Genomic DNA, 20782 nt, shown 5'->3' on the forward strand with positions numbered 1-20782 from the left:
GCTTCGAATGTAAACATAGCATTTCATAGCAGTTTTTATACTGTATATTCACCCATCACAAAACCTTTATTTTATAATAGAAGCATTGATGCAAAATGCTGAGAAATTTTATCATTGAGATAATTACAATTGCATAAAGAGTCAAGCCCGGACTACTGAAATCATGGACACTTTTTATCCTGTATTTCTGGACAGTGTTCTTAAATGAAATGTTATGATTATTTGAAAGATGGGGCTGAATATTCTTCTTTGCTAAGAAAAATTGGTGGATGACATTATGGAATTTCATTTTGAAATTACTTCCAGTTCGAGCTTTTTACTTCAAAAAACACCAGTTCAAACATGCCGAAACCCGGGATCGAATCAGGGACTTTTAGATCTTCAGTCTAACGCTCTCCCAGCTGAGCTATTTCAGCCAGCTTGGAAGATGAATGTATTCACAATTTCGGATTACTATAATGATTTCAAATGAATAAGCTTTAATTAGCTACAGGTACTTTCTCATTCTAAATTTCATTGGAATTTAAGGTGAGTCCATAAATATCATGAACACCTTAGTATCTGCTGCTGCATTGCAGGTAAGTATTGTTAATTTTAGTTTTATTGTTCAGTGGAAGGCAAGGGCTCATTAATCTTCTCTCCTGTAGTAGAAGAGAGAGAAAGCCCCAGAAATTTAAAGCCAACAATCCATTGGATCTTCAACCTAACTTTCTCTAAACTGAGTCATGCCAGGAAGATTACACAAGGTTATATAACAGTTTTTCCTTTCATCATGATTGCTTCGAATGTAAACATAGCATTTCATAGCAGTTTTTATACTGTATGTTCACCCATCACAAAACCTTTATTTTATAATAGAAGCATTGATGCAAAATGCTGTGAAATTTTATCATTGAGATAATTACAATTGCATAAAGAGTCAAGCCCTGACTACTGAAATCATGGACACTTTTTATCCTGTATTTCTGGACAGTGTTATTAAATGAAATGTTCTGATTATTTGAAAAATGGGGCTGAATATTCTTCTTTGCTAAGAAAAATTGGTGGATGACATTTTGGAATTTAATCTTGAAGTTACTTCCAGTTTGAGCTTTTCACTTAAAAAAACGCCTGTTCAAACATGCCGAAACCCAGGATCGAACCAGGGACCTTTAGATCTTCAGTCTAACGCTCTCCCATCTGATCTATTTTGGCCAGCTTGGAAGATGAATGTATTTACAATTTCGGATTACTATAATGATTTCAAATGAAAAAGCTTTAATTAGCTAGAGGTACTTTCACATTCTAAATTTCATTGGAATTTAAGGTGAGTCCATGAAAATCATGAACACCTTAGTATCTGCTGCTGCATTGCAGGTAAGTATTGTTAATTTTAGTTTTATTGTTCAGTGGAAGGCTAGGGCTCATTAATCTTCTCTCCTGTAGTAGAAGGGAGAGAAAGCCCCAGAAATTAAAAGCCAACAATCCTTTGGATCTTCAACCTAACGTTCTCCAAACTGAGTCATGACAGGAAGATTACACAAGGTTATATAACAGTTTTTCCTTTCATCATGATTGCTTCGAATGTAAACATAGCATTTCATAGCAGTTTTATACTGTATGTTCACCCATCACAAAACCTTTATTTTATAATAGAAGCATTGATGCAAAATGCTGAGAAATGTTATCATTGAGATAATTACAATTGCATAAAGAGTCAAGCCCGGACTACTGAAATCATGGACACTTTTTATCCTGTATTTCTGGACAGTGTTATTAAATGAAATGTTCTGATTATTTGAAAGATGGGGCTGAATATTCTTCTTTGCTAAGAAAAATTGGTGGATGACATTATGGAATTTCATCTTGAAATTACTTCCAGTTTGAGCTTTTCACTTCAAAAAACACCTGTTCAAACATGCCAAAACCCAGGATTGAACCAGGGACCTTTAGATCTTCAGTCTAATGCTCTCCCAGCTGAGCTATTTCGGCCAGCTTGGAAAATGAATGTATTCACAATTTCGGATTACTATAATGATTTCAAATGAATAAGCTTTAATTAGCTACAGGTACTTTCACATTCTAAATTTCATTGGAATTTAAGGTGAGTCCATGAAAATCATGAACACCTTAGTATCTGCTGCTGCATTGCAGGTAAGTATTGTTAATTTTAGTTTTATTATTCAGTGGAAGGCTAGGGCTCATTAATCTTCTCTCCTGTAGTAGAAGAGAGAGAAAGCCCCAGAAATTGAAAGCCAACAATCCTTTAAATCTTCAACCTAACTTTCTCCAAACTGAGTCATGCCAGGAAGATTACACAAGGTTATATAACAGTTTTTCCTTTCATCATGATTGCTTCGAATGTAAACATAGCATTTCATAGCAGTTTTTATACTGTATGTTCACCCATCACAAAACCTTTATTTTATAATAGAAGCATTGATGCAAAATGCTGTGAAATTTTATCATTGAGATAATTACAATTGCATAAAGAGTCAAGCCCTGACTACTGAAATCATGGACACTTTTTATCCTGTATTTCTGGACAGTGTTAATAAATGAAATGTTCTGATTATTTGAAAAATGGGGCTGAATATTCTTCTTTGCTAAGAAAAATTGGTTGATGACATTATGGAATTTCATCTTGAAGTTACTTCCACTTTGAGCTTTTCACTTAAAAAAACACATGTTCAAACATGCCGAAACCTGGGATCGAACCAGGGACTTTTAGATCTTCAGTCTAACGCTCTCCCAGCTGAGCTATTTCAGCCAGCTTGGAAGAAGAATGTATTCACAATTTCGGATTACTATAATGATTTCAAATGAATAAGCTTTAATTAGCTACAGGTACTTTCTCATTCTAAATTTCATTGGAATTTAAGGTGAGTCCATGAAAATCATGAACACCTTAGTATCTGCTGCTGCATTGCAGGTAAGTATTGTTAATTTTAGTTTTATTGTTCAGTGGAAGGCTAGGGCTCATTAATCTTCTCTCCTGTAGTAGAAGAGAGAGAAAGCCCCAGAAATTGAAAGCCAACAATCCTTTGGATCTTCAACCTAACTTTCTACAAACTGAGTCATAAAAGTAAGTAAATGTATCTTAACTCTCTGTGTATTTCATATTTAACCAGATGGTGACATGGAGTGGGTTTGGCATGGCCTAAGATGACACTAATTTCATCATCACGCTCCAGACCACTCAGTGATTAGTGAGGTGGGCAATGTTTGATGATGTGATTTGCATCATCACGGCACGTCCCTGACCACTTGCAGATTTGTAAATGCCAATCCAGCAGGATAGGTAACAATGCAATAAATCCATGTGTGATGTCTGGAGGCCACTTTCCAAGAAGTGGAAAAGGTTCTCATTTCCATTTTAATGAGTTGCAAAGAGCTATGGAAAGTATCCCCAGTAACAGAACTCGTGTCTCTATCACCTGCCTCTGCACTGTACTTCAACAGAGCACAGAAACCATAATTGCCCTACTAGAGGCTCAGCAGCAAGCAGGATGATTAACAGGCAGCAGAAATGAAACCAAGTTACATTTTCTCTGACTTTTAAAGATAAACAGCATGAGTCATGCATATTTCTGGGTAAATAATATGTCAGAAATTGCCCTCTAAAATTATATGAAAAACTTTCCTTCGAGCTGGAGTTGAACGAGCGACCTAAGGATTTCTGTACCAATTTCCTCTACAGTCATCTGCTCTACCAGCTGAGCTATCGAAGGATTGTGCTTTAGAGGACTTCTGACGTCATGTGCACTACATCTGACTGAGTGAAAACACAAACAGAATTGAATTATCCTTAAAACAGAAAAATTGCTTGTCTAGATAAAGAGATCCACATTTTTATTTCTGGTCTACTTGCTCATCAAAAGTTGTAAAAATTGTTATGTTTAATAATTGGTAATACATCATTAAAAGTTTGTTTTTTTTGCTCATTTTGAATTAATTAGCTTCAGAAATAGTTGGGAAAACAGCTTCCTTAGATTTTCCAACTGCAGACGCCTTTACGTCAAGATTAAACATGCTGGAAAATTTTCAACCTCTTCTGCGTTCTCCAATTTAGCTTGACTTTTTTAATTGATGAAAATTCCAAAAATTGTGGTGACAAATTGTCAAACTTTTGCCCAGTGAGACAAAAATGGATTTCTAGTCAATGGTCCACGCTGCCACCACTATTTCTCACAGTACTCTCTGTTTTTACAATACATCTTCTATGGGTTCAGATCCATGGGATTTCAGAAGTAATATTGTATTTCAGTTCCCATCCGTGGTCTCTTATACCTGTCCTTTGTATGCTGATTAAGGAAAGCGGAGAAATTCTGGGCACAGAAGCAGACATTATTGGTTTGTAAGCATTTGCGTAGTCTAGTTTCATTCAGAACATCCCTACTGCACCATTAAAAAGTTGTGAACTCTCCCTGGAAACCCATTGATCCACAAGTTCAAGAGTTCTTTTTTTTCACATGAAGGATGTGTTACATATAAAATAGGGTTGTCCCACTCGAAATTTGGAAGATGGATGTTGAAATATGGGGTCAGACCAGTTCTGCCCTAATTTTGGATACAGAAATGTTGGGAGCTATATAAATCCTGTGGATTTCACCACATCCCATTTCCATAACCAAAGCACAGTTTCTCCTGGATTTTGTTGCTGAGATAAACAGAGCAGGCATTAAACAAGTGGTACTGTTGCTGCCATTCAAAAAAGCTTCAAATTCCCATACCGGGAGTCGAACCCGGGCCGCCTGGGTGAAAACCAGGAATCCTAACCGCTAGACCATATGGGACTTTTCAGTTGCGTGTTTCAGCATAGCAGCAGAACAAATATATCATGCTTTGCTGTAATGTATCTTAACTCTCTGTGTATTTCATATTTAACCAGGTGGTGACATGGAGTGGGTTTGGCATGGCCTATGATTACACTAATTTCATCATCACGCTCCAGACCACTCAGTGATCAGTGAGGTGGGCAATGTTTGATGATGTGATTTGCATCATCACGGCACGTCCCTGACCACTTGCAGATTTGTAAATGCCAATCCAGCATGATAGTTAACAATGCAATAAATCCATGTGTGATGTCTGGAGGCCACTTTCCAAGAAGTGGAAAAGGTTCTCATTTCCATTTTAATGAGTTGCAAAGAGCTATGGAAAGTATCCCCAGTAACAGAACTCATGTCTCTATCACCTGCCTCTGCACTGTACTTCAACAGAGCACAGAAACCATAATTGCCCTACTAGAGGCTCAGCAGCATGCAGGATGATTAACAGGCAGCAGAAATGAAAACAAGTTACAGTTTCTCTGACTATTAAAGATAAACAGCATGAGCCATGGATATTTCTGGGTATTTAATATGTCAGAAATTGCCCTCTAAAATGATATGAAAAACTTTCCTTTGAGCTGGAGTTGAACCAGCGACCTATGGATTTCTGTACCAATTTCCTCTACAGTCCTCCGCTCTACCAGCTGAGCTATCGAAGGATTGGGCTTTAGAGGACTTCTGATGTCATGTGCACTACATCTGACTGAGTGAAAACACAAACAAAATTGAATTATCCATAAAACAGAAAAATTGCTTGTCTAGATAAAGAGATCCACATTTTTATTTCTGGTCTACTTGCTCATCAAAAGTTGTAAAAATTGTTATATTTAATAATTGGTAATACATCATTAAAAGTTTGATTTTTATTTGTTCATTTTGAATTAATTAGCTTCAGAAATAGTTGGGAAAACAGCTTCCTTAGATTTTCCAACTGCAGACGCCTTTACGTCAAGATTAAAAATGCTGGAAAATTTTCAACCTCTTCTGCGTTCTCCAATTTAGCTTGACTTTTTTAATTGATGAAAATTCCAGAAATTGTGGTGACAAATTGTCAAACTTTTGCCCAGTGAGACAAAAATGGATTTCTAGTCAATGGTCCACGCTGCCACCACTATTTCTCACAGTACTCTCTGTTTTTATAATGCATCTTCTATGGGTTCAGATCCATGGGATTTCAGAAGTAATATTGTATTTCAGTTCCCATCCGTGGTGTCTTAAACCTGTCCTTTGTATGCTGATTAAGGAAAGCGGAGAAATTCTGGGCACAGAAGCAGACATTATTGGTTTGTAAGCATTGGCGTAGTCTAGTTTCATTCAGAACATCCCTACTGCACCATTAAAAAGTTGTGAACTCTCCCTGGAAACCCATTGATCCACAAGTTCAAGAGTTCTTTTTTTTCACATGAAGGATGTGTTACATATAAAATAGGGTTGTCCCACTCGAAATTTGGAAGATGGATGTTGAAATATGGGGTCAGACCAGTTCTGTCCTAATTTTGGATACAGAAATGTTGGGAGGTATATAAATCCTGTGGATTTGACCACATCCCATTTCCATAACCAAAGCACAGTTTTTCCTGGATTTTGTTGCTGAGATCAACAGAGCATTAAACAAGTGGTACTGTTGCTGCCATTCAAAAAAGCTTCAACTTCCCATACCGGGAGTCGAACCCGGGCCGCCTGGGTGAAAACCAGGAATCCTAACCGCTAGACCATATGGGACTTTTTCGTTGAGTGTTTCAGCATAGCAGCAGAACAAATATATCATGCTTTGCTGTAATGTATCTTAACTCTCTGTGTATTTCATATTTAACCAGGTGGTTACATGGAGTGGGTTTGGCATGGCCTAAGATGACACTAATTTCATCATCACGCTCCAGACCACTCAGTGATTAGTGAGGTGGGCAATGTTTGATGATGTGATTTGCATCATCACGGCACGTCCCTGACCACTTGCAGATTTGTAAATGCCAATCCAGCAGGATAGGTAACAATGCAATAAATCCATATGTCATGTCTGGAGGCCACTTTCCAAGAAGTGGAAAAGGTTCTCATTTCCATTTTAATGAGTTGCAAAGAGCTATGGAATGTAAGCCCAGTAACAGAACTCGTGTCTCTATCACCTGCCTCTGCACTGTACTTCAACAGAGCACAGAAACCATAATTGCCCTACTAGAGGCTCAGCAGCATGCAGGATGATTAACAGGCAGCAGAAATGAAAACAAGTTACAGTTTCTCTGACTATTAAAGATAAACAGCATGAGCCATGGATATTTCTGTGTATTTAATATGTCAGAAATTGCCCTCTAAAATGATATGAAAAACTTTCCTCCGAGCCGGAGTTGAACCAGCGACCTAAGGATTTCTGTACCAATTTCCTCTACAGTCCTCCGCTCTACCAGCTGAGCTATCGAAGGATTGTGCTTTAGAGGACTTCTGATGTCATGTGCACTACATCTGACTGAGTGAAAACACAAACAAAATTGAATTATCCATAAAACAGAAAAATTGCTTGTCTAGATAAAGAGATCCACATTTTTATTTCTGGTCTACTTGCTCATCAAAAGTTGTAAAAATTGTTATATTTAATAATTGGTAATACATCATTAAAAGTTTGATTTTTATTTGTTCATTTTGAATTAATTAGCTTCAGAAATAGTTGGGAAAACAGCTTCCTTAGATTTTCCAACTGCAGACGCCTTTACGTCAAGATTAAAAATGCTGGAAAATTTTCAACCTCTTCTGCGTTCTCCAATTTAGCTTGACTTTTTTAATTGATGAAAATTCCAGAAATTGTGGTGACAAATTGTCAAACTTTTGCCCAGTGAGACAAAAATGGATTTCTAGTCAATGGTCCACGCTGCCACCACTATTTCTCACAGTACTCTCTGTTTTTACAATGCATCTTCTATGGGTTCAGATCCATGGGATTTCAGAAGTAATATTGTATTTCAGTTCCCATCCGTGGTGTCTTAAACCTGTCTTTTGTATGCTGATTAAGGAAAGCGGAGAAATTCTGGGCACAGAAGCAGACATTATTGGTTTGTAAGCATTTGCGTAGTCTAGTTTCATTCAGAACATCCCTACTGCACCATTAAAAAGTTGTGAACTCTCCCTGGAAACCCATTGATCCACAAGTTCAAGAGTTCTTTTTTTTCACATGAAGGATGTGTTACATATAAAATAGGGTTGTCCCACTCGAAATTTGGAAGATGGATGTTGAAATATGGGGTCAGACCAGTTCTATCCTAATTTTGGATACAGAAATGTTGGGAGGTATATAAATCCTGTGGATTTGACCACATCCCATTTCCATAACCAAAGCACAGTTTTTCCTGGATTTTGTTGCTGAGATCAACAGAGCATTAAACAAGTGGTACTGTTGCTGCCATTCTAAAAAGCTTCAACTTCCCATACCGGGAGTCGAACCCGGGGCGCCTGGGTGAAAACCAGGAATCCTAACCGCTAGACCATATGGGACTTTTTCGTTGAGTGTTTCAGCATAGCAGCAGAACAAATATATCATGCTTTGCTGTAATGTATCTTAACTCTCTGTGTATTTCATATTTAACCAGGTGGTGACATGGAGTGGGTTTGGCATGGCCTAAGATGACACTAATTTCATCATCACGCTCCAGACCACTCAGTGATTAGTGAGGTGGGCAATGTTTGATGATGTGATTTGCATCATCACGGCACGTCCCTGACCACTTGCAGATTTGTAAATGCCAATCCAGCAGGATAGGTAACAATGCAATAAATCCATGTGTGATGTCTGGAGGCCACTTTCCAAGAAGTGGAAAAGGTTCTCATTTCCATTTTAATGAGTTGCAAAGAGCTATGGAAAGTATCCCCAGTAACAGAACTCGTGTCTCTATCACCTGCCTCTGCACTGTACTTCAACAGAGCACAGAAACCATAATTGCCCTACTAGAGGCTCAGCAGCATGCAGGATGATTAACAGGCAGCAGAAATGAAAACAAGTTACAGTTTCTCTGACTATTAAAGATAAACAGCATGAGTCATGCATATTTCTGGGTATTTAATATGTCAGAAATTGCCCTCTAAAATTATATAAAAAACTTTCCTTCAAGCCGGAGTTGAACCAGCGACCTAAGGATCTCTGTATCAATTTCCGCTACAGTCCTCCGCTCTACCAGCTGAGCTATCGAAGGATTGTGCTTTAGAGGACTTCTGATGTCATGTGCACTATATCTGACTGAGTGAAAACACAAACAAAATTGAATTATCCATAAAACAGAAAAATTGCTTGTCTAGATAAAGAGATCCACATTTTTATTTCTGGTCTACTTGCTCATCAAAAGTTGTAAAAATTGTTATATTTAATAATTGGTAATACATCATTAAAAGTTTGATTTTTATTTGTTCATTTTGAATTAATTAGCTTCAGAAATAGTTGGGAAAACAGCTTCCTTAGATTTTCCAACTGCAGACGCCTTTACGTCAAGATTAAAAATGCTGGAAAATTTTCAACCTCTTCTGCGTTCTCCAATTTAGCTTGACTTTTTTAATTGATGAAAATTCCAGAAATTGTGGTGACAAATTGTCAAACTTTTGCCCAGTGAGACAAAAATGGATTTCTAGTCAATGGTCCACGCTGCCACCACTATTTCTCACAGTACTCTCTGTTTTTACAATGCATCTTCTATGGGTTCAGATCCATGGGATTTCAGAAGTAATATTGTATTTCAGTTCCCATCCGTGGTGTCTTAAACCTGTCTTTTGTATGCTGATTAAGGAAAGCGGAGAAATTCTGGGCACAGAAGCAGACATTATTGGTTTGTAAGCATTTGCGTAGTCTAGTTTCATTCAGAACATCCCTACTGCACCATTAAAAAGTTGTGAACTCTCCCTGGAAACCCATTGATCCACAAGTTCAAGAGTTCTTTTTTTTCACATGAAGGATGTGTTACATATAAAATAGGGTTGTCCCACTCGAAATTTGGAAGATGGATGTTGAAATATGGGGTCAGACCAGTTCTATCCTAATTTTGGATACAGAAATGTTGGGAGGTATATAAATCCTGTGGATTTGACCACATCCCATTTCCATAACCAAAGCACAGTTTTTCCTGGATTTTGTTGCTGAGATCAACAGAGCATTAAACAAGTGGTACTGTTGCTGCCATTCTAAAAAGCTTCAACTTCCCATACCGGGAGTCGAACCCGGGCCGCCTGGGTGAAAACCAGGAATCCTAACCGCTAGACCATATGGGACTTTTTCGTTGAGTGTTTCAGCATAGCAGCAGAACAAATATATCATGCTTTGCTGTAATGTATCTTAACTCTCTGTGTATTTCATATTTAACCAGGTGGTGACATGGAGTGGGTTTGGCATGGCCTAAGATGACACTAATTTCATCATCACACTCCAGACCACTCAGTGATCAGTGAGGTGGGCAATGTTTGATGATGTGATTTGCATCATCACGGCATGTCCCTGACCACTTGCAGATTTGTAAATGCCAATCCAGCAGGATAGGTAACAATGCAATAAATCCATGTGTGATGTCTGGAGGCCACTTTCCAAGAAGTGGAAAAGGTTCTCATTTCCATTTTAATGAGTTGCAAAGAGCTATGGAAAGTATCCCCAGTAACAGAACTCGTGTCTCTATCACCTGCCTCTGCACTGTACTTCAACAGAGCACAGAAACCATAATTGCCCTACTAGAGGCTCAGCAGCATGCAGGATGATTAACAGGCAGCAGAAATGAAAACAAGTTACAGTTTCTCTGACTATTAAAGATAAACAGCATGAGTCATGCATATTTCTGGGTATTTAATATGTCAGAAATTGCCCTCTAAAATTATATAAAAAACTTTCCTTCAAGCCGGAGTTGAACCAGCGACCTAAGGATCTCTGTATCAATTTCCGCTACAGTCCTCCGCTCTACCAGCTGAGCTATCGAAGGATTGTGCTTTAGAGGACTTCTGATGTCATGTGCACTATATCTGACTGAGTGAAAACACAAACAAAATTGAATTATCCATAAAACAGAAAAATTGCTTGTCTAGATAAAGAGATCCACATTTTTATTTCTGGTCTACTTGCTCATCAAAAGTTGTAAAAATTGTCATATTTAATAATTGGTAATACATCATTAAAAGTTTGATTTTTATTTGTTCATTTTGAATTAATTAGCTTCAGAAATAGTTGGGAAAACAGCTTCCTTAGATTTTCCAACTGCAGACGCCTTTACGTCAAGATTAAAAATGCTGGAAAATTTTCAACCTCTTCTGCGTTCTCCAATTTAGCTTGACTTTTTTAATTGATGAAAATTCCAGAAATTGTGGTGACAAATTGTCAAACTTTTGCCCAGTGAGACAAAAATGGATTTCTAGTCAATGGTCCACGCTGCCACCACTATTTCTCACAGTACTCTCTTTTTTTACAATGCATCTTCTATGGGTTCAGATCCATGGGATTTCAGAAGTAATATTGTATTTCAGTTCCCATCCGTGGTCTCTTAAACCTGTCCTTTGTATGCTGATTAAGGAAAGCGGAGAAATTCTGGGCACAGAAGCAGACATTATTGGTTTGTAAGCATTTGCGTAGTCTAGTTTCATTCAGAACATCCCTACTGCACCATTAAAAAGTTGTGAACTTTCCCTGGAAACCCATTGATCCACAAGTTCAAGAGTTCTTTTTTTTCACATGAAGGATGTGTTACATATAAAATAGGGTTGTCCCACTCGAAATTTGGAAGATGGATGTTGAAATATGGGGTCAGACCAGTTCTGTCCTAATTTTGGATACAGAAATGTTGGGAGGTATATAAATCCTGTGGATTTGACTACATCCCATTTCCATAACCAAAGCACAGTTTCTCCTGGATTTTGTTGCTGAGATCAACAGAGCATTAAACAAGTGGTACTGTTGCTGCCATTCAAAAAAGCGTCAACTTCCCATACCGGGAGTCGAACACGGGCCGCCTGGGTGAAAACCAGGAATCCTAACCGCTAGACCATATGGGACTTTTCCGTTAAGTGTTTCAGCATAGCAGCAGAACAAATATATCATGCTTTGCTGTAATGTATCTTAACTCTCTGTGTATTTCATATTTAACCAGGTGGTGACATGGATTGGGTTTGGCATGGCCTAAGATGACACTAATTTCATCATCACGCTCCAGACCACTCAGTGATCAGTGAGGTGGGCAATGTTTGATGATGTGATTTGCATCATCACGGCACGTCCCTGACCACTTGCAGATTTGTAAATGCCAATCCAGCAGGATAGGTAACAATGCAATAAATCCATGTGTGATGTCTGGAGGCCACTTTCCAAGAAGTGGAAAAGGTTCTCATTTCCATTTTAATGAGTTGCAAAGAGCTATGGAAAGTATCCCCAGTAACAGAACTCGTGTCTCTATCACCTGCCTCTGCACTGTACTTCAACAGAGCACAGAAACCATAATTGCCCTACTAGAGGCTCAGCAGCATGCAGGATGATTAACAGGCAGCAGAAATGAAAACAAGTTACAGTTTCTCTGACTATTAAAGATAAACAGCATGAGTCATGCATATTTCTGGGTATTTAATATGTCAGAAATTGCCCTCTAAAATTATATAAAAAACTTTCCTTCAAGCCGGAGTTGAACCAGCGACCTAAGGATCTCTGTATCAATTTCCGCTACAGTCCTCCGCTCTACCAGCTGAGCTATCGAAGGATTGTGCTTTAGAGGACTTCTGATGTCATGTGCACTATATCTGACTGAGTGAAAACACAAACAAAATTGAATTATCCATAAAACAGAAAAATTGCTTGTCTAGATAAAGAGATCCACATTTTTATTTCTGGTCTACTTGCTCATCAAAAGTTGTAAAAATTGTTATATTTAATAATTGGTAATACATCATTAAAAGTTTGATTTTTATTTGTTCATTTTGAATTAATTAGCTTCAGAAATAGTTGGGAAAACAGCTTCCTTAGATTTTCCAACTGCAGACGCCTTTACGTCAAGATTAAAAATGCTGGAAAATTTTCAACCTCTTCTGCGTTCTCCAATTTAGCTTGACTTTTTTAATTGATGAAAATTCCAGAAATTGTGGTGACAAATTGTCAAACTTTTGCCCAGTGAGACAAAAATGGATTTCTAGTCAATGGTCCACGCTGCCACCACTATTTCTCACAGTACTCTCTGTTTTTACAATGCATCTTCTATGGGTTCAGATCCATGGGATTTCAGAAGTAATATTGTATTTCAGTTCCCATCCGTGGTGTCTTAAACCTGTCTTTTGTATGCTGATTAAGGAAAGCGGAGAAATTCTGGGCACAGAAGCAGACATTATTGGTTTGTAAGCATTTGCGTAGTCTAGTTTCATTCAGAACATCCCTACTGCACCATTAAAAAGTTGTGAACTCTCCCTGGAAACCCATTGATCCACAAGTTCAAGAGTTCTTTTTTTTCACATGAAGGATGTGTTACATATAAAATAGGGTTGTCCCACTCGAAATTTGGAAGATGGATGTTGAAATATGGGGTCAGACCAGTTCTATCCTAATTTTGGATACAGAAATGTTGGGAGGTATATAAATCCTGTGGATTTGACCACATCCCATTTCCATAACCAAAGCACAGTTTTTCCTGGATTTTGTTGCTGAGATCAACAGAGCATTAAACAAGTGGTACTGTTGCTGCCATTCTAAAAAGCTTCAACTTCCCATACCGGGAGTCGAACCCGGGCCGCCTGGGTGAAAACCAGGAATCCTAACCGCTAGACCATATGGGACTTTTTCGTTGAGTGTTTCAGCATAGCAGCAGAACAAATATATCATGCTTTGCTGTAATGTATCTTAACTCTCTGTGTATTTCATATTTAACCAGGTGGTGACATGGAGTGGGTTTGGCATGGCCTAAGATGACACTAATTTCATCATCACACTCCAGACCACTCAGTGATTAGTGAGGTGGGCAATGTTTGATGATGTGATTTGCATCATCACGGCACGTCCCTGACCACTTGCAGATTTGTAAATGCCAATCCAGCAGGATAGGTAACAATGCAATAAATCCATGTGTGATGTCTGGAGGCCACTTTCCAAGAAGTGGAAAAGGTTCTCATTTCCATTTTAATGAGTTGCAAAGAGCTATGGAAAGTATCCCCAGTAACAGAACTCGTGTCTCTATCACCTGCCTCTGCACTGTACTTCAACAGAGCACAGAAACCATAATTGCCCTACTAGAGGCTCAGCAGCATGCAGGATGATTAACAGGCAGCAGAAATGAAAACAAGTTACAGTTTCTCTGACTATTAAAGATAAACAGCATGAGTCATGCATATTTCTGGGTATTTAATATGTCAGAAATTGCCCTCTAAAATTATATAAAAAACTTTCCTTCAAGCCGGAGTTGAACCAGCGACCTAAGGATCTCTGTATCAATTTCCGCTACAGTCCTCCGCTCTACCAGCTGAGCTATCGAAGGATTGTGCTTTAGAGGACTTGTCATGTGCACTATATCTGACTGAGTGAAAACACAAACAAAATTGAATTATCCATAAAACAGAAAAATTGCTTGTCTAGATAAAGAGATCCACATTTTTATTTCTGGTCTACTTGCTCATCAAAAGTTGTAAAAATTGTCATATTTAATAATTGGTAATACATCATTAAAAGTTTGATTTTTATTTGTTCATTTTGAATTAATTAGCTTCAGAAATAGTTGGGAAAACAGCTTCCTTAGATTTTCCAACTGCAGACGCCTTTACGTCAAGATTAAAAATGCTGGAAAATTTTCAACCTCTTCTGCGTTCTCCAATTTAGCTTGACTTTTTTAATTGATGAAAATTCCAGAAATTGTGGTGACAAATTGTCAAACTTTTGCCCAGTGAGACAAAAATGGATTTCTAGTCAATGGTCCACGCTGCCACCACTATTTCTCACAGTACTCTCTGTTTTTACAATGCATCTTCTATGGGTTCAGATCCATGGGATTTCAGAAGTAATATTGTATTTCAGTTCCCATCCGTGGTCTCTTAAACCTGTCCTTTGTATGCTGATTAAGGAAAGCGGAGAAATTCTGGGCACAGAAGCAGACATTATTGGTTTGTAAGCATTTGCGTAGTCTAGTTTCATTCAGAACATCCCTACTGCACCATTAAAAAGTTGTGAACTTTCCCTGGAAACCCATTGATCCACAAGTTCAAGAGTTCTTTTTTTTCACATGAAGGATGTGTTACATATAAAATAGGGTTGTCCCACTCGAAATTTGGAAGATGGATGTTGAAATATGGGGTCAGACCAGTTCTGTCCTAATTTTGGATACAGAAATGTTGGGAGGTATATAAATCCTGTGGATTTGACTACATCCCATTTCCATAACCAAAGCACAGTTTCTCCTGGATTTTGTTGCTGAGATCAACAGAGCATTAAACAAGTGGTACTGTTGCTGCCATTCAAAAAAGCGTCAACTTCCCATACCGGGAGTCGAACACGGGCCGCCTGGGTGAAAACCAGGAATCCTAACCGCTAGACCATATGGGACTTTTCCGTTGAGTGTTTCAGCATAGCAGCAGAACAAATATATCATGCTTTGCTGTAATGTATCTTAACTCTCTGTGTATTTCATATTTAACCAGGTGGTGACATGGATTGGGTTTGGCATGGCCTAAGATGACACTAATTTCATCATCACGCTCCAGACCACTCAGTGATCAGTGAGGTGGGCAATGTTTGATGATGTGATTTGCATCATCACGGCACGTCCCTGACCACTTGCAGATTTGTAAATGCCAATCCAGCAGGATAGGTAACAATGCAATAAATCCATGTGTGATGTCTGGAGGCCACTTTCCAAGAAGTGGAAAAGGTTCTCATTTCCATTTTAATGAGTTGCAAAGAGCTATGGAAAGTATCCCCAGTAACAGAACTCGTGTCTCTATCACCTGCCTCTGCACTGTACTTCAACAGAGCACAGAAACCATAATTGCCCTACTAGAGGCTCAGCAGCATGCAGGATGATTAACAGGCAGCAGAAATGAAAACAAGTTACAGTTTCTCTGACTATTAAAGATAAACAGCATGAGCCATGCATATTTCTGGGTATTTAATATGTCAGAAATTGTCCTCTAAAATGATATGAAAAACTTTCCTTCGAGTTGGAGTTGAACCAGCGACCTAAGGATTTCTGTACCAATTTCCTCTACAGTCCTCCACTCTACCAGCTGAGCTATCGAAGGATTGTGCTTTAGAGAATTTCTGATGTCATGTACACTACATCTGACTGAGTGAAAACACAAACAGAATTGAAATATCCATAAAACAGAAAAATTGCTTGTCTAGATAAAGAGATCCACATTTTTATTTCTGGTCTACTTGCTCATCAAAAGTTGAAAAAATTGTCATATTTAATAATTGGTAATACATCATTAAAAGTTTGATTTTTATTTGTTCATTTTGAATTAATTAGCTTCAGAAATAGTTGGGAAAACAGCTTCCTTAGATTTTCCAACTGCAGACGCCTTTACGTCAAGATTAAAAATGCTGGAAAATTTTCAACCTCTTCTGCGTTCTCCAATTTAGCTTGACTTTTTTAATTGATGAAAATTCCAGAAATTGTGGCGACAAATTGTCAAACTTTTGCCCAGTGAGACAAAAATGGATTTCTAGTCAATGGTCCACGCTGCCACCACTATTTCTCACAGTACTCTCTGTTTTTACAATGCATCTTCTATGGGTTCAGATCCATGGGATTTCAGAAGTAATATTGTATTTCAGTTCCCATCCGTGGTGTCTTAAACCTGTCCTTTGTATGCTGATTAAGGAAAGCGGAGAAATTCTGGGAACAGAAGCAGACATTATTGGTTTGTAAGCATTGGCGTAGTCTAGTTTCATTCAGAACATCCCTACTGCACCATTAAAAAGTTGTGAACTCTCCCTGGAAACCCATTGATACACAAGTTCAAGAGTTCTTTTTTTTCACATGAAGGATGTGTTACATATAAAATACGGTTGTCCCACTCGAAATTTGGAAGATGGATGTTGAAATATGGGGTCAGACCAGTTCTGTCCTAATTTTGGATACAGAAATGTTGGGAGGTATATAAATCCTGTGGATTTGACCACATCCCATTTCCATAACCAAAGCACAGTTTCTCCTGGATTTTGTTGCTGAGATCAACAGAGCATTAAACAAGTGGTACTGTTGCTGCCATTCAAAAAAGCTTCAACTTCCCATACCGGGAGTCGAACTCGGGCCACCTGGGTGAAAACCAGGAATCCTAACTGCTAGACCATATGGGACTTTTCCGTTGAGTGTTTCAGCATAGCAGCAGAACAAATATATCATGCTTTGCTGTAATGTATCTTAACTCTCTGTGTATTTCATATTTAACCAGGTGGTGACTTGGAGTGGGTTTGGCATGGCCTAAGATGACACTAATTTCATCATCCCGCTCCAGACCACTCAGTGATCAGTGAGGTGGGCAATGTTTGATGATGTGATTTGCATCATCACGGCACGTCCCTGACCACTTGCAGATTTGTAAATGCCAATCCAGCAGGATAGGTAACAATGCAATAAATCCATGTGTGATGTCTGTAGGCCACTTTCCAAGAAGTGGAAAAGGTTCTCATTTCCATTTTAATGAGTTGCAAAGAGCTATGGAAAGTATCCCCAGTAACAGAACTCGTGTCTCTATCACCTGCCTCTGCACTGTACTTCAACAGAGCACAGAAACCATAATTGCCCTACTAGAGTCTCAGCAGCATGCAGGATGATTAACAGGCAGCAGAAATGAAAACAAGTTACAGTTTCTCTGACTATTAAAGATAAACAGCATGAGTCATGCATATTTCTGGGTATTTAATATGTCAGAAATTGCCCTCTAAAATGATAATAAAAACTTTCCTTCGAGCTGGAGTTGAACCAGCAACCTAAGGATTTCTGTACCAATTTCCTCTACAGTCCTCCGCTCTACCAGCTGAGCTATCAAAGGATTGTGCTTTAGAGGATTTCTGATGTCATGTGCACTACATCTGACTGAGTGAAAACACAAACAGAATTGAAATATCCATAAAACAGAAAAATTGCTTGTCTAGATAAAGAGATCCACATTTTTATTTCTGGTCTACTTGCTCATCAAAAGTTGTAAAAATTGTCATATTTAATAATTGGTAATACATCATTAAAAGTTTGATTTTTATTTGTTCATTTTGAATTAATTAGCTTCAGAAATAGTTTGGAAAACAGCTTCCTTAGATTTTCCAACTGCAGACGCCTTTACGTCAAGATTAAAAATGCTGGAAAATTTTCAACCTCTTCTGCGTTCTCCAATTTAGCTTGACTTTTTTAATTGATGAAAATTCCAGAAATTGTGGTGACAAATTGTCAAACTTTTGCCCAGTGAGACAAAAATGGATTTCTAGTCAATGGTCCACGCTGCCACCACTATTTCTCACAGTACTCTCTGTTTTTACAATGCATCTTCTATGGGTTCAGATCCATGGGATTTCAGAAGTAATATTGTATTTCAGTTCCCATCCGTGGTGTCTTAAACCTGTCCTTTGTATGCTGATTAAGGAAAGCGGAGAAATTCTGGGCACAGAAGCAGACATTATTGGTTTGTAAGCATTGGCGTAGTCTAGTTTCATTCAGAACATCCCTACTGCACCATTAAAAAGTTGTGAACTCTCCCTGGAAACCCATTGATACACAAGTTCAAGAGTTCTTTTTTTTCACATGAAGGATGTGTTACATATAAAATACGGTTGTCCCACTCGAAATTTGGAAGATGGATGTTGAAATATGGGGTCAGACCAGTTCTGTCCTAATTTTGGATACAGAAATGTTGGGAGGTATATAAATACTGTGGATTTGACCACATCCCATTTCCATAACCAAAGCACAGTTTCTCCTGGATTTTGTTGCTGAGATCAACAGAGCATTAAACAAGTGGTACTGTTGCTGCCATTCAAAAAAGCTTCAACTTCCCATACCGGGAGTCGAACCCGGGCCACCTGGGTGAAAACCAGGAATCCTAACTGCTAGACCATATGGGACTTTTCTGTTGAGTGTTTCAGCATAGCAGCAGAACAAATATATCATGCTTTGCTGTAATGTATCTTAACTCTCTGTGTATTTCATATTTAACCAGGTGGTGACATGGAGTGGGTTTGGCATGGCCTAAGATGACACTAATTTCATCATCACGCTCCAGACCACTCAGTGATCAGTGAGGTGGGCAATGTTTGATGATGTGATTTGCATCATCACGGCACGTCCCTGACCACTTGCAGATTTGTAAATGCCAATCCAGCAGGATAGGTAACAATGCAATAAATCCATGTGTGATGTCTGTAGGCCACTTTCCAAGAAGTGGAAAAGGTTCTCATTTCCATTTTAATGAGTTGCAAAGAGCTATGGAAAGTATCCCCAGTAGCAGAACTCGTGTCTCTATCACCTGCCTCTGCACTGTACTTCAACAGAGCACAGAAACCATAATTGCCCTACTAGAGGCTCAGCAGCATGCAGGATGATTAACAGGCAGCAGAAATGAAAACAAGTTACAGTTTCTCTGACTATTAAAGATAAACAGCATGAGTCATGCATATTTCTGGCTATTTAATATGTCAGAAATTGCCCTCTAAAATGATATGAAAAACTTTCATTCGAGCCGGAGTTGAACCAGCGACCTAAGGATTTCTGTACCAATTTCCTCTACAGTCCTCCGCTCTACCAGCTGAGCTATCGAAGGATTGTGCTTTAGAGGACTTCTGATGTCATGTGCACTACATCTGACTGAGTGAAAACACAAACAGAATTGAATTATCCATAAAACAGAAAAATTGCTTGTCTAGATAAAGAGATCCACATTTTTATTTCTGGTCTACTTGCTCATCAAAAGTTGTAAAAATTGTCATGTTTAATAATTGGTAATACATCATTAAAAGTTTGATTTTTATTTGTTCATCTTGAATTAATTAGCTTCAGAAATAGTTGGGAAAACAGCTTCCTTAGACTTTCCAACTGCAGACGCCTTTACGTCAAGATTAAAAATGCTGGAAAATTTTCAACCTCTTCTGCATTCTCCAATTTAGCTTGACTTTTTTAATTGATGAAAATTCCAGAAATTGTGGTGACAAATTGTCAAACTTTTGCCCAGTGAGACAAAAATGGATTTCTAGTCAATGGTCCACGCTGCCACCACTATTTCTCACAGTACTCTCTGTTTTTACATTGCATCTTCTATGTGTTCAGATCCATGGGATTTCAGAAGTAATATTGTATTTCAGTTCACATCCGTAGTCTCTTAAACCTGTCTTTTATATGCTGATTAAGGAAAGAGGAGAAATTCTGGGCACAGAAGCAGACATTATTGGTTTGTAAGCATTGGCGTAGTCTAGTTTCATTCAGAACATCCCTACTGCACCATTAAAAAGTTGTGAACTCTCCCTGGAAACCCATTGATCCACAAGTTCAAGAGTTCTTTTTTTTCACATGAAGGATGTGTTACATATAAAATAGGGTTGTCCCACTCGAAATTTGGAAGATGGATGTTGAAATATGGGGTCAGACCAGTTCTGTCCTAATTTTGGATACAGAAATGTTGGGAGGTATATAAATACTGTGGATTTGACCACATCCCATTTCCATAACCAAAGCACAGTTTCTCCTGGATTTTGTTGCTGAGATCAACAGAGCATTAAACAAGTGGTACTGTTGCTGCCATTCAAAAAAGCTTCAACTTCCCATACCGGGAGTCGAACCCGGGCCGCCTGGGTGAAAACCAGGAATCCTAACCGCTAGACCATATGGGACTTTTTCGTTGAGTGTTTCAGCATAGCAGCAGAACAAATATATCATGCTTTGCTGTAATGTATCTTAACTCTCTGTGTATTTCATATTTAACCAGGTGGTGACATGGAGTGGGTTTGGCATGGCCTAAGATGACACTAATTTCATCATTACGCTCCAGACCACTCAGTGATCAGTGAGGTGGGCAATGTT

General features: G+C 38.4%; 15 non-coding genes across 15 annotated transcripts; all 15 read right to left on the minus strand.

Annotated features, from left to right (window-relative positions):
• Positions 1 to 4703: 4703 nt before the first annotated feature.
• Positions 4704 to 4775, minus strand: TRNAE-UUC (transfer RNA glutamic acid (anticodon UUC)). The gene has a single exon. It is a non-coding gene; the product is annotated as a tRNA-Glu (tRNA).
• Positions 4776 to 6461: 1686 nt separating this feature from the next.
• Positions 6462 to 6533, minus strand: TRNAE-UUC (transfer RNA glutamic acid (anticodon UUC)). Its single transcript has one exon. It is a non-coding gene; the product is annotated as a tRNA-Glu (tRNA).
• A 605-nt stretch (positions 6534 to 7138) lies between these two features.
• On the minus strand, positions 7139 to 7228 carry TRNAY-GUA (transfer RNA tyrosine (anticodon GUA)). The gene is given in 2 exon segments: positions 7139 to 7174; positions 7192 to 7228. It is a non-coding gene; the product is annotated as a tRNA-Tyr (tRNA).
• A 991-nt stretch (positions 7229 to 8219) lies between these two features.
• TRNAE-UUC (transfer RNA glutamic acid (anticodon UUC)) lies at positions 8220 to 8291 on the minus strand. Its single transcript has one exon. It is a non-coding gene; the product is annotated as a tRNA-Glu (tRNA).
• Positions 8292 to 8896: 605 nt separating this feature from the next.
• On the minus strand, positions 8897 to 8986 carry TRNAY-GUA (transfer RNA tyrosine (anticodon GUA)). Its single transcript is given in 2 exon segments — positions 8897 to 8932; positions 8950 to 8986. It is a non-coding gene; the product is annotated as a tRNA-Tyr (tRNA).
• Positions 8987 to 9977: 991 nt separating this feature from the next.
• TRNAE-UUC (transfer RNA glutamic acid (anticodon UUC)) lies at positions 9978 to 10049 on the minus strand. Its single transcript has one exon. It is a non-coding gene; the product is annotated as a tRNA-Glu (tRNA).
• Positions 10050 to 10654: 605 nt separating this feature from the next.
• Positions 10655 to 10744, minus strand: TRNAY-GUA (transfer RNA tyrosine (anticodon GUA)). The gene is given in 2 exon segments: positions 10655 to 10690; positions 10708 to 10744. It is a non-coding gene; the product is annotated as a tRNA-Tyr (tRNA).
• Positions 10745 to 11735: 991 nt separating this feature from the next.
• TRNAE-UUC (transfer RNA glutamic acid (anticodon UUC)) lies at positions 11736 to 11807 on the minus strand. Its single transcript has one exon. It is a non-coding gene; the product is annotated as a tRNA-Glu (tRNA).
• A 605-nt stretch (positions 11808 to 12412) lies between these two features.
• Positions 12413 to 12502, minus strand: TRNAY-GUA (transfer RNA tyrosine (anticodon GUA)). The gene is given in 2 exon segments: positions 12413 to 12448; positions 12466 to 12502. It is a non-coding gene; the product is annotated as a tRNA-Tyr (tRNA).
• A 991-nt stretch (positions 12503 to 13493) lies between these two features.
• TRNAE-UUC (transfer RNA glutamic acid (anticodon UUC)) lies at positions 13494 to 13565 on the minus strand. The gene has a single exon. It is a non-coding gene; the product is annotated as a tRNA-Glu (tRNA).
• Positions 13566 to 14170: 605 nt separating this feature from the next.
• On the minus strand, positions 14171 to 14260 carry TRNAY-GUA (transfer RNA tyrosine (anticodon GUA)). Its single transcript is given in 2 exon segments — positions 14171 to 14206; positions 14224 to 14260. It is a non-coding gene; the product is annotated as a tRNA-Tyr (tRNA).
• Positions 14261 to 15246: 986 nt separating this feature from the next.
• Positions 15247 to 15318, minus strand: TRNAE-UUC (transfer RNA glutamic acid (anticodon UUC)). Its single transcript has one exon. It is a non-coding gene; the product is annotated as a tRNA-Glu (tRNA).
• Positions 15319 to 17681: 2363 nt separating this feature from the next.
• TRNAY-GUA (transfer RNA tyrosine (anticodon GUA)) lies at positions 17682 to 17771 on the minus strand. The gene is given in 2 exon segments: positions 17682 to 17717; positions 17735 to 17771. It is a non-coding gene; the product is annotated as a tRNA-Tyr (tRNA).
• A 991-nt stretch (positions 17772 to 18762) lies between these two features.
• On the minus strand, positions 18763 to 18834 carry TRNAE-UUC (transfer RNA glutamic acid (anticodon UUC)). The gene has a single exon. It is a non-coding gene; the product is annotated as a tRNA-Glu (tRNA).
• A 1686-nt stretch (positions 18835 to 20520) lies between these two features.
• Positions 20521 to 20592, minus strand: TRNAE-UUC (transfer RNA glutamic acid (anticodon UUC)). The gene has a single exon. It is a non-coding gene; the product is annotated as a tRNA-Glu (tRNA).
• Between the last annotated feature and the right edge of the window lie 190 nt (positions 20593 to 20782).

This window comes from Mixophyes fleayi, chromosome 3 (genome assembly GCF_038048845.1).
Source record: "Mixophyes fleayi isolate aMixFle1 chromosome 3, aMixFle1.hap1, whole genome shotgun sequence".
NCBI classification, from domain to species: domain Eukaryota; kingdom Metazoa; phylum Chordata; class Amphibia; order Anura; family Limnodynastidae; genus Mixophyes; species Mixophyes fleayi.